At 35.6% G+C, this 9920-nt stretch overlaps 1 non-coding gene across 1 annotated transcript; it reads right to left on the bottom strand.

The window, feature by feature from the left end:
* Positions 1 to 4949: 4949 nt before the first annotated feature.
* Trnaa-agc (transfer RNA alanine (anticodon AGC)) lies at positions 4950 to 5022 on the bottom strand. Its single transcript has one exon. It is a non-coding gene; the product is annotated as a tRNA-Ala (tRNA).
* Positions 5023 to 9920: the final 4898 nt, after the last annotated feature.

The raw sequence follows: 9920 nt of genomic DNA, 5'->3' as shown, positions 1-9920 counted from the left end.
CCTATCTGATTTCATATACATGTCTGCATAATCACGGTACTTATGTACACATATCCCATGCATATGTCGCTTGTTAAATTTTAGCTGCTAAGTCGCGAACTGGTCACAAAAACACATATGGTCCTATTTTTCTACATACTATTTAAATAAATATACATCTACACAATGGTTAAGTTCATTATTTTCATTACGAATTAACATAAAAGCACTAGGTCTGAATGTATCTGGGTTTGCAACGATTACAAGCTTTGTAAATATTTCCATTGTTCAGAAAAAGCGATGCAAAGAAATCTAAATTCAACTGCATGCAGTTGGTAAAGAATTGCGTATAATTAAAATGTAATATGTGTGCACATATTATCGAAACTACAATAAATAATTTAATATACTATATTCAAATTTAAAACGTATGATTACATAATTAAAACCGATTTGATCGGTTCACGCGAATGATTGCATCGTATAGTTTTATACGTGTAGCTTCCTATAATTACATCAAGCGATATTAATATTTTCGATTCATGAAATCTAAGTTACACTTTACTTTACTATAAAATTATGTTTATAGACAAAGTTTAATTTACATAACGTCTCGTGGGCAAATACCTAATGACACGTACATCGACGAATGAAGTTTGAATTGTGTCAGTCTTTTTAGTTTCTGGTATGCAAAGTTAGCTTGCAGATAAGATCTTAGCGGGAGTGGTGGTGGTGGAAGTAGAAACAGCATAATACTAGTAATCAGTAGCAGAACATAGTTTCTTTTTCTTTCTTTTTTTCTTTACTGGTTTCCCATTTTTCAATCTTCGTCGTTATTCGTAAGTCTTTATCCACGAGTAATCAAAACCAAACAATCCCAAAACCTGATAAAAAGAATGATCTTTTAAAATGAAAAGCTCAGGTCATTTAACGTTCCAGAAAATGGTCACACCGTACAAAAATATATAAAAAAAGTATTCAAAACAAAAAGAAATAATCAAATGGACGTGTGCCATTTAAAAAAGTCATCATGGAAAAGCGTGAGTCAGTTCCTGTATCTAGCGCATGTCAGCTGGGGCTACTTTATTGGTGTATTTCTCTGTTTTCATCTTTGGTTGCTCAACTATGAATAATAACTTAATAGGATAATTTCGAGCAATATACGGAAATTATCCACCGCAACGAACCACGCGCCGATGAACTGATCGAGTGTACTAGTATTTATAGTAACAGTAATACAGACATATGGTAGCAAATAGTGACACATGGCTTAAAGATGTATTGGAACGAAAATTGGGGAAAAAAAACTAGCACCTGCCTCCCTCGGAATAAATTATAGAGTCAATGACTGCTGCAGATGGCTTTTGATTCGAGGGGATGTGTATCGAAATGTATTGATTAGTTTGAAATTTAATGGTTTGAACTTTTCATTGTGTTTTGTGTATTGGGGTTGCCTTTTGTTGTCGAATGGGGCTGGGTGTATGCGTTCGGTTTGGCCCAGGCGGATGTGAGGGAGAGATCGTTGACTTCTGTAGTCGATTTTCTGGTTCAGTGAAATTTGATCAGATTGTATCCGACCGAGTTGTTAATTATTTTCGAACAGGCAACCTCTCATTTTCAGAAAGACATTTGAACGAGGGCTTTAATCCAGAAGAAAGGAGATTAAAAGAAAATGCAGCATTACCCAAACTGCCTAAATGATAATCATCAACGTCACCAATGAATGCCGTTTAAGTTCTAAAACGTGTCCCTTAAGTATTGATTTCCGGTGATAATTCGACAGTGTCTTCTTCCTCTTTTATACTATCGTTACGGACTACATACCACTACAACTCCGAGTCCAACCCCAATAAAAGAAAATTGTATTAAAGCTTTGAAGTCTATAACTACCTAAATGCATTTTAAATTAGTTTCTATTAAGACAATTATACTTAAAGGTTTTCATTCGTTTAAAGAGAAATTGAACTACAAGTGTGCATTAAATCTAATTTTAAACAATGCGATCTTTCTTTCTGAGATACGGCGAGCGCGGTTTTGTGAGTAAAAACATTTCTCTGCGGTTGTATCAATGTTTCCGGGAAATACACTGTCTTGATTATGGCACCCTGGGTAGTTGGGGGTTGGCACTAATCACCCCATTGCTGGGCTTACTGAAAGATGCTGACCAGTGGTCATTCCGGCCATGCGTGTCTATCACTGACCTATCTTTATGTCTATCAATCACTCGTGTAATAACCACAGATGACCACATATCCAAATTTCGCATTCATCTTCTTTATTTTGGTTTGTTTGAATGCGTACGCTATATATCCACGTTGATCTTGTGATAGCCACGCAAGCAATTACTGTATTAAAATATACCTATTTTTAAGCATGTAGAAGTTCCGGCAGAAGCGAAATTAGTTCAGAATAATCGTGTAACTAAATGCTGCTCAGAAGATGTATTTTCGACCGCAACCCGTTCAATTGCAGCGTTCAAACTAATAAATGGATGTACCGCTGAATTTCAGCAATAATTATTGGTATACAATTTTGGCGAATACCTGACCTGAAACTCCATTAAACAATTTGAAGATCATTAATTTCAAATATGTCAGGAGTTGAATTTACCGACCGCCATCTGTTGAAAACAAAACTGACACGAGCGGCCACTTGTTGAAGCCATACAGTGCACGTGCGTGTAGCGGTTAAAGTAAACTATAAATATTTATAAAATAAACAAGAAACGAATGAGCAATTAATCGGTTGCAGGGCTGACCAAATGCCATGTCCGAAACCAGATACGTCCGAATTGAGCATCCAGTGGCCAGTAAGACATAAACACAAAGAATTGTTCACAAACGAAATTCGAAACTGCCGTGAAATTGGAGAATTTATGTGTTTTCAGAAATAAAACGATCTGCACGAAATGGACAACAATGCATTTAAATTGTATGTTTTAGCAAAGCTATTTGAATGCAAACAAGTGTCAAAACAGAAAATAGACTCATGGAAACCTGATATCGTAGCAGACCTGTCTATTAGGATTATAGAATCTTGATACGATCAAATTTATACGAAACGAGTGTCCACTAAATAACACATCTGATAACCGTTTAACACTGAACATATACCAGAGAATTGTCCAGTTGCACGCTGTATACGACCAATATTTGGACAGTGGTTAGGAAACACGACGGATTTCCATTTTGACGAACTTACGTGGCCAGTCAACGTTACGTTAGGTGGTTAGTTCTGCTAGCAAACAGTGGCTCACTACACGCCGGTGCGGGTATTTGATCGGCGACGAAAGTCCATTTGAGCTGACAGGATTTCTTTTATTTGCATCCCTAAGAACAAAATTTGAGGTTGTTATCAATGTATCAAACTAACAAAAAAATGTTGTTTTTTGTTATTGTTTAACAAATATATCCGAGGGCATTAATATATCGTTATATAATGATCACACAATCGGATTAACCATTACGAGAGAACGCAAAAATGTCATGACAACTGTTCCAGGTCGATTGATAAAACATTAAGTTTTACAATAAAAAAGGAAAAACACACGAATTTGAATTCTCTTCCGAGTATCGCTACACCACGAATTCCACTAGACTAATAAAGGCACTCCCATCGTGATATTAAGTTGATAGCGACCTCTGTCATGTTTACATATCAAACCTTTCATTATGTAATGAAAACAAGCCTTGCTTCGGCACTGGCCAGTTCACACATCCTACTTATCGAATCCCTGTTTATCGGCCACATCATACGAAACGGTAATGTAACTTTCTTCAGATGTTAACATTTCTCATTTTGAATCTAAAGTATTTACTTACCATCGGTAATTGCCGTTAAAATAAACCACAAGAATGCGACAGGTATGAGACGCGTCCGTATTTGAAATAGCTGCGAGCTGTTTTGTTTCAAAATTACATTTCTTTAAAATGGAAAAAAACGTTATTTTGTCCAAAAATGGTTACATGGATATTGAATGATCGAGAGTTGATAGCTCCAAATTGTGTAACGGGTGTCGTCCAGTGTTATTTAAATGAATGACTTCGAACGATATTATCAGCTAATTGTTTACAAAGATAATATGCAGGACTTTTCTCCTTCTTTAGCAAGGGCCTTATACAGGCCCCTTCCCCCAAGAGAATGGCCCCTTCCGCTATGAGAATTTCTTTAAAATGTGCAATTGTCCCCAAATTTCAAGCTTACTTCGGGGAAAAATTTCCCCTTTTTTAGATTTGTCGATGATTTTTTTCCCCAAAATGAAACGACAGGCCCTATTCCCGATTCAAGATAAAAAGCCATATATGAATTGTCAAAATACCATTTTTAAACAAACAAGCCTAAATCGGAATAAATAGTAAAAATACAGATACGAAAGAAAGCAAACATAATTCTCCTGAAGTTCATATTTAGTATTAAAACTTATCAGATCCATTCATTCGTTGTTTTAGATTATAATTTGCGACAAAATGGTAGAATGTGAGTTTTTATCGCATTACTTCTCACTTAGCTATACGATTTTAAATGAAATAACGTATTGAACAGTTTTAAAATTATGGCGTTCTATTTATTTTTTTTTCATTGGAGATTTACGACACGAAAAGGCTTGGAGAGTACGGGTTTCGATCCCGTTTCCTCTCACATGTTAAGCAAGCACTCTACCTCTGGAGCCAATTCCAGTAAGTTTATGTAGCTCGCTTGTCCTAAAACATGTCTCAAAATCGATTATATTGGCATTTTAAGTCGTTATTCATGTTGTTACATATTTTTATTATGAAATAGCCGTTTCTTGAAAAAAAATTTGAGCTGATAATGATGTGTGAAATGTAATAATATGTGAAAGTAATATAATTATTAAGTGTATTATACAATAACGTTGGTTAAAGAGGGCGGTAATTAAAATTTACCAACTTTGAAGTTATTCATAATCAACATGTGTACATCGGAATAAAAATTCCATGTAAAAAAACATTTGGAGAATACGGGTATCGATCCCGTTACCTCTCACATGCTAAGCGAGCGCTCTACCACTTGAGCTAATTCCCCGTCAAATACACTGCGTGTTATGTTTGCATTCTTTGTCCACATCGATAATATTCTATTTTTAGCTCAAATCATATAATCACAAAAATAGAAAGGGGAAACTCCAGCGTAGATAGCCTGGGTGTCAGAGGTAATTTTATCTAAACATGTTACACACATGTGACGTCTACGATGTCTTTGAACAAGTTCTAGAAAATATATGTAATGACTCAACGAGTTCATTTAGGTCGTAATGACCCTAATTTTTGTACAGACCTTAAAAAGTTAACATTTGTTTAGATTTACATGTTGAATTTTCGATCAGATTTGCAAAATTCGAATGATTTTGCCACTGAAACATTTGTTATATTTTACTTTGTTCAAGCATTTTCACGGTCTTGTAAATTGACAAAATTGCAAAGAAACAATGTTTCGGAATTGCAAATTTTCGTTGTATTTACACATATTGTTTACAAGACAACCATTACAGTATACTAAACATTTACCATGCTCTAAGATATCCATATGTACGATTCGAATGTGATCAGTTTACTATGTACCCATTAATGCCTAGCCAGCGTCGTTGCCACGCTGAGGCACACCGATGCAGTTGCCTCGGCTAAAATATGCAGAGCAATGTTGAGATTACAAGGGAAAAAAGGAAATTTTACTTTCAAAGAATAAATCTATATGGGAAATTTAAACAATTTAATGAATTTTAGGCACTACTATTATCACAAACAAATATAATCATTGAGTGCAATTGGTTCTTGTTGAGGCAGATAATTATTTCAATTTAATAACTAGCAATTGATGGCAAAGTGGCTCAGCAAAATAATTTGGAAGATCTGTAAATTAAATAAAGCGTCGCACTGTACACTTCGATGCTATAATCATGGTGGACATCGGAACGGACCGAGCTAGAATCGGGTGTTTTACGGCCAGGTCTGGGTTTATTTTAGACCTAGACACACTTCGGGTGAATGGCGTTTTCGGCTTTATTGGTATTTTCCTCTTTCCTCCGTCGAGTTAAATCCGGGACCGTTTCAGGTGGTAAGAATCTTTGTTTACATTAGAATTTTCAAAAAAGCAATAATCGAATACAAAACTTTAAAACGCGACCTTTAAGTTAAACAAAACATGTTGCATATATTTCTGAAAGATTTTTTTAAGGCACCTGTTCACGGTTTGGTAAATTTACTAAATTGATGTACATATACTGGTATATCGCATAATCATATTTTATGTCTATTTACTTTTCTGATCATCATATCCAGTAGTAAAATTGATCATGCCTTTGTTCATTTCTAAAGCGTATAGATAACAAGTTATACAAAATAAATGTCTGTAAAAGAATACTTACTTTATCTTGTTTAAACTTTAAACACCTTTACTGCATCTGTACACACCAACTTTATGCACATATTTGGAAATCTGGATGAATTATGGAACTTTCATATACCCCAGGGGTGCAAATAAACTGGACAAAAGACTAGCGTGGGGTGGATTTGAAAAAAAAAATCAGTATTTTTTTTTAAATCAGTATTTTTTTTAATGCATGGAAAGCCTACCTAAAAATGTGCATGTAGTTCACTAAAATGTGCTGATTAAGAAAATAATACATTAGATTATATTTGGAAAGGTGCCCATTACAGTGGCGCTACCTTAAATCTACAAATAGATCTACGTATATTTTATTTTCCAAGTGCAATCAGCATATAACAGTTAACACTTTTGTGAAGTTTGCATTCAATGCATGATAAAATTCGACGACTTGAGCCAATTCTATTTGTTTCAAGTTTTATACTTTCATAAACGTCGCATTAAGCAAGTTATATTTATTTAAAAATATATATAATCGTCGCCATACATGTTGGTGAAGTGTGCTATAAGTTATTATGCTGAGGTATCAGTTCAAACAAAATGCATGTTCCATTATCACCAGTATCCGGTCATACAATCTACAAGTTTGAAGTCATTTTATTTAAGGTTATAAAGGACTTTACATTATCGGATATAATTGAAATGGCTCAACTTTTGATCTCAGGACGGATCGCATTTACACTAAGAAGAATGGTACAAATACCGAACATCATCGATTAATTGTTTTAAAATCACCGTTTAGGTATTTTAATTGACGAACAATTCTTTTCACCACAGCGCTATGCTCGCATTTCGGCCTTTGCAAATGAGGTGGGTGGGGTAATTTATACATGTTAATGGTGTCATTATATGTCTCGCTGAGATGTAACCTGTAATCGTCTGACCACTGTATACCTAACCGGTATTTACGGGTCTCTTAAGTGAAATTCTACCCATGTTATGTTGTATATGATACTATGATACTATATCGACCCGCTACCCCGCAATCTCAGGCAGTTAGTCGACAAAAATCAGTAAAATGCGATGTAAGTTTTACGAGTGTTATCAAATGTCGCATATCAAGCGAGTATTGAGTCGTTCTTCCCTCAATAGTTCTTAGCTTGGATTATCAGAGCCTGTCTGCCGGGAACAGAGTCTGATTTTCAGAATCAATGGCACTGTTACTTTTTGTGTTTTGAATGTTCAAAGAGAGTAAAAATGTCTAACAACGGATCGTCTTATACTGTTTTAAAGGCATTTAGATTGTTTTGAAAATAGCTTTATATGGCCTCATATGATTTCAATGCGGTATGACTATAACTATGACTGTTCAATGCGATGCACCCTGTTTTCGGGTGATTTCGAGTTGAATACCTTGTTATATAAATTATTATGTTTGATAGTGATTTTTTTTTCAAAGAAGTTGATTGTTCGTTATAATATGATTATTTATCATTCAAAATTATGTTTTCCCTAATTAATATCATAGCCACACGCTAACCACCTGTGCTATAACGCAGCAACCTGCATTTTTATTTATTTTTATTTTTGTGGAGGGTGGTTGATTTTAGGGGAGGGCACCTGCATCTTTTGTGTCCATAACAAGGTTTGCTTTGCAGTTCTGGTGTCAAACAGTCATTGGGCGGTCACATGATATCACTCTAGTCTTTGGTCAATGTTTTTGCAACGCGGTCCACTGATATGGCTGGGGCATATGACTCATCTTCTAAAGGCATTTGCTCAAAAGGGATTAAATTGGTCAAATAATGAGTCTGCATTCCACCTTATCGAGAGTTTTTGTGAGAAAATGTTCGTCGACGATTTATTCCCATGTCTATCATCGTTTTCTATAGCAATCGAGTCGACTGGATCTCCAAAGCTGTTACGCAACGTGTCTTTACATAGCGATAATCTTTAAACCAGTCAGACATTTCCGTCACCTCTCGGGAGATTCCGTTCGACCCTGTTGCCCAGAAACGTGCTGAAAATCGCTCGGCGCACTTTGCAGTCAGGTATCTTAAGCCTTGCTAATGGCCGCCCAATACCCCGGGGTATCGGACTTATCTAAAGACGGACACTTGTCAAAATAAACACAGTGCGCCACAATCAAGTTTTAATTGCCATATCAACAACAGCAATTTGGCGTGATAATCCGGAAGGTCAACCAGATTAAGGGTTTGCCTTGTAAGATGGGGATCCAAATGGTGATAATGATGTGGGTCTGGTTGCTCAAAACTTTAACGGCCTGTTTAACTAACTGTCGTTAATTTTTGGATCAAATTATTTATGTGACTTAATGGTTAACCGTTTAACCCATTTAATGATTTATGCCTAGTGATCTCTCCCATCCTTCTAAGTTGAATCAATTTATTTCCAAAATAAGGGATTACTAATATTTTAATTTATTTAGAATATTTCTTACAGAAATCCCTTCAAGCAAACAGCGCAGACCCTGATGAGACGCCGCATCATGTGGCGTCACATCTAGGTCTACGCTGTTTGCCAATTCCTTTTTTCTAGACGCTAGGCATAGATGGGTTAATATATTCAGGGACCTATATTGGTATAGGTTGTATTTGTATAGGCACCTGATATATTTGTAAATAGTAATCAATTTTTATGCTCGAATAAGTAGGTCTGAAGTTAATAGACTGTTACCTTAACTTGACGTTAACATGTCGAGCAACTGTGCCTTGGAATCCTATAACAGGGGTTATGGGATCGATAACCTGTCCCTGATTTACGGAACCTCGGTGCATGCATCTTTAACCCATTTATGCCTAGTGGACTCTCCCATCCTTCTAAATTGGATTAATTAATTTCAAAAATTTCGGATGTCTAGAATATTTATTTCTATATTTAGAATATTTCTTACATAAATTCCTTTAAGCAAACAGCGCAGACCCAGATGAGTCTCATCTGGGTCTGCGCTGTTTGCCAATGCCTTTTTTTTCTAGACGCTAGGCAATAAATGGTTAGAACAGAATAGTGGTTATTCCTTCTTATGAAAGCTCCACTAAGTCCAGTGATCTATTTACTAGTAAGTGCTAATTGAAACAGTTAGTATATCTTATATAATTACGCAATCTCTCTTGTAATTCAGTTTCCGGTGGTTTTGATATGCTTTATGCATCACTCCTCCGCTCGACAGATCTATAACACGAACTTCTTACAACATTCGAGAATGTATTCATGAATGAACGTTGCATACTGTATCAACTAATATGTAGCTTATCAGTAAAGGTTGCATGGGGTTGGTTTACACTACAATCACGATAAGAGATAACTAGTGGTTTCCCACCTAGGTGATATCGCCCATGTTTTCCAACATCAGCAATTAATAGCCATTTAATTTGCGTCTGGATTGCGTAACAAGCCTATCGCTTCGTCTACACGTGAAGGGTTGGTCGCAACAATATATTACATTTTATATTGAGAAACATAAGTTTTCGAACTCTTGCAGTGTTGAGATTTACATCGTTATGATATTAACACTGCTTCGTCGTACGAAACATTGTATATTTAATAGTATTATAAATAAACTCAAATTACCCAATACG

Source organism: Dreissena polymorpha, chromosome 1, assembly GCF_020536995.1.
Source record: "Dreissena polymorpha isolate Duluth1 chromosome 1, UMN_Dpol_1.0, whole genome shotgun sequence".
NCBI lineage: Eukaryota > Metazoa > Mollusca > Bivalvia > Myida > Dreissenidae > Dreissena > Dreissena polymorpha.
Note: the sequence above shows the minus strand (reverse complement) of the source record. Positions and strands in the feature narration are given on the sequence as shown.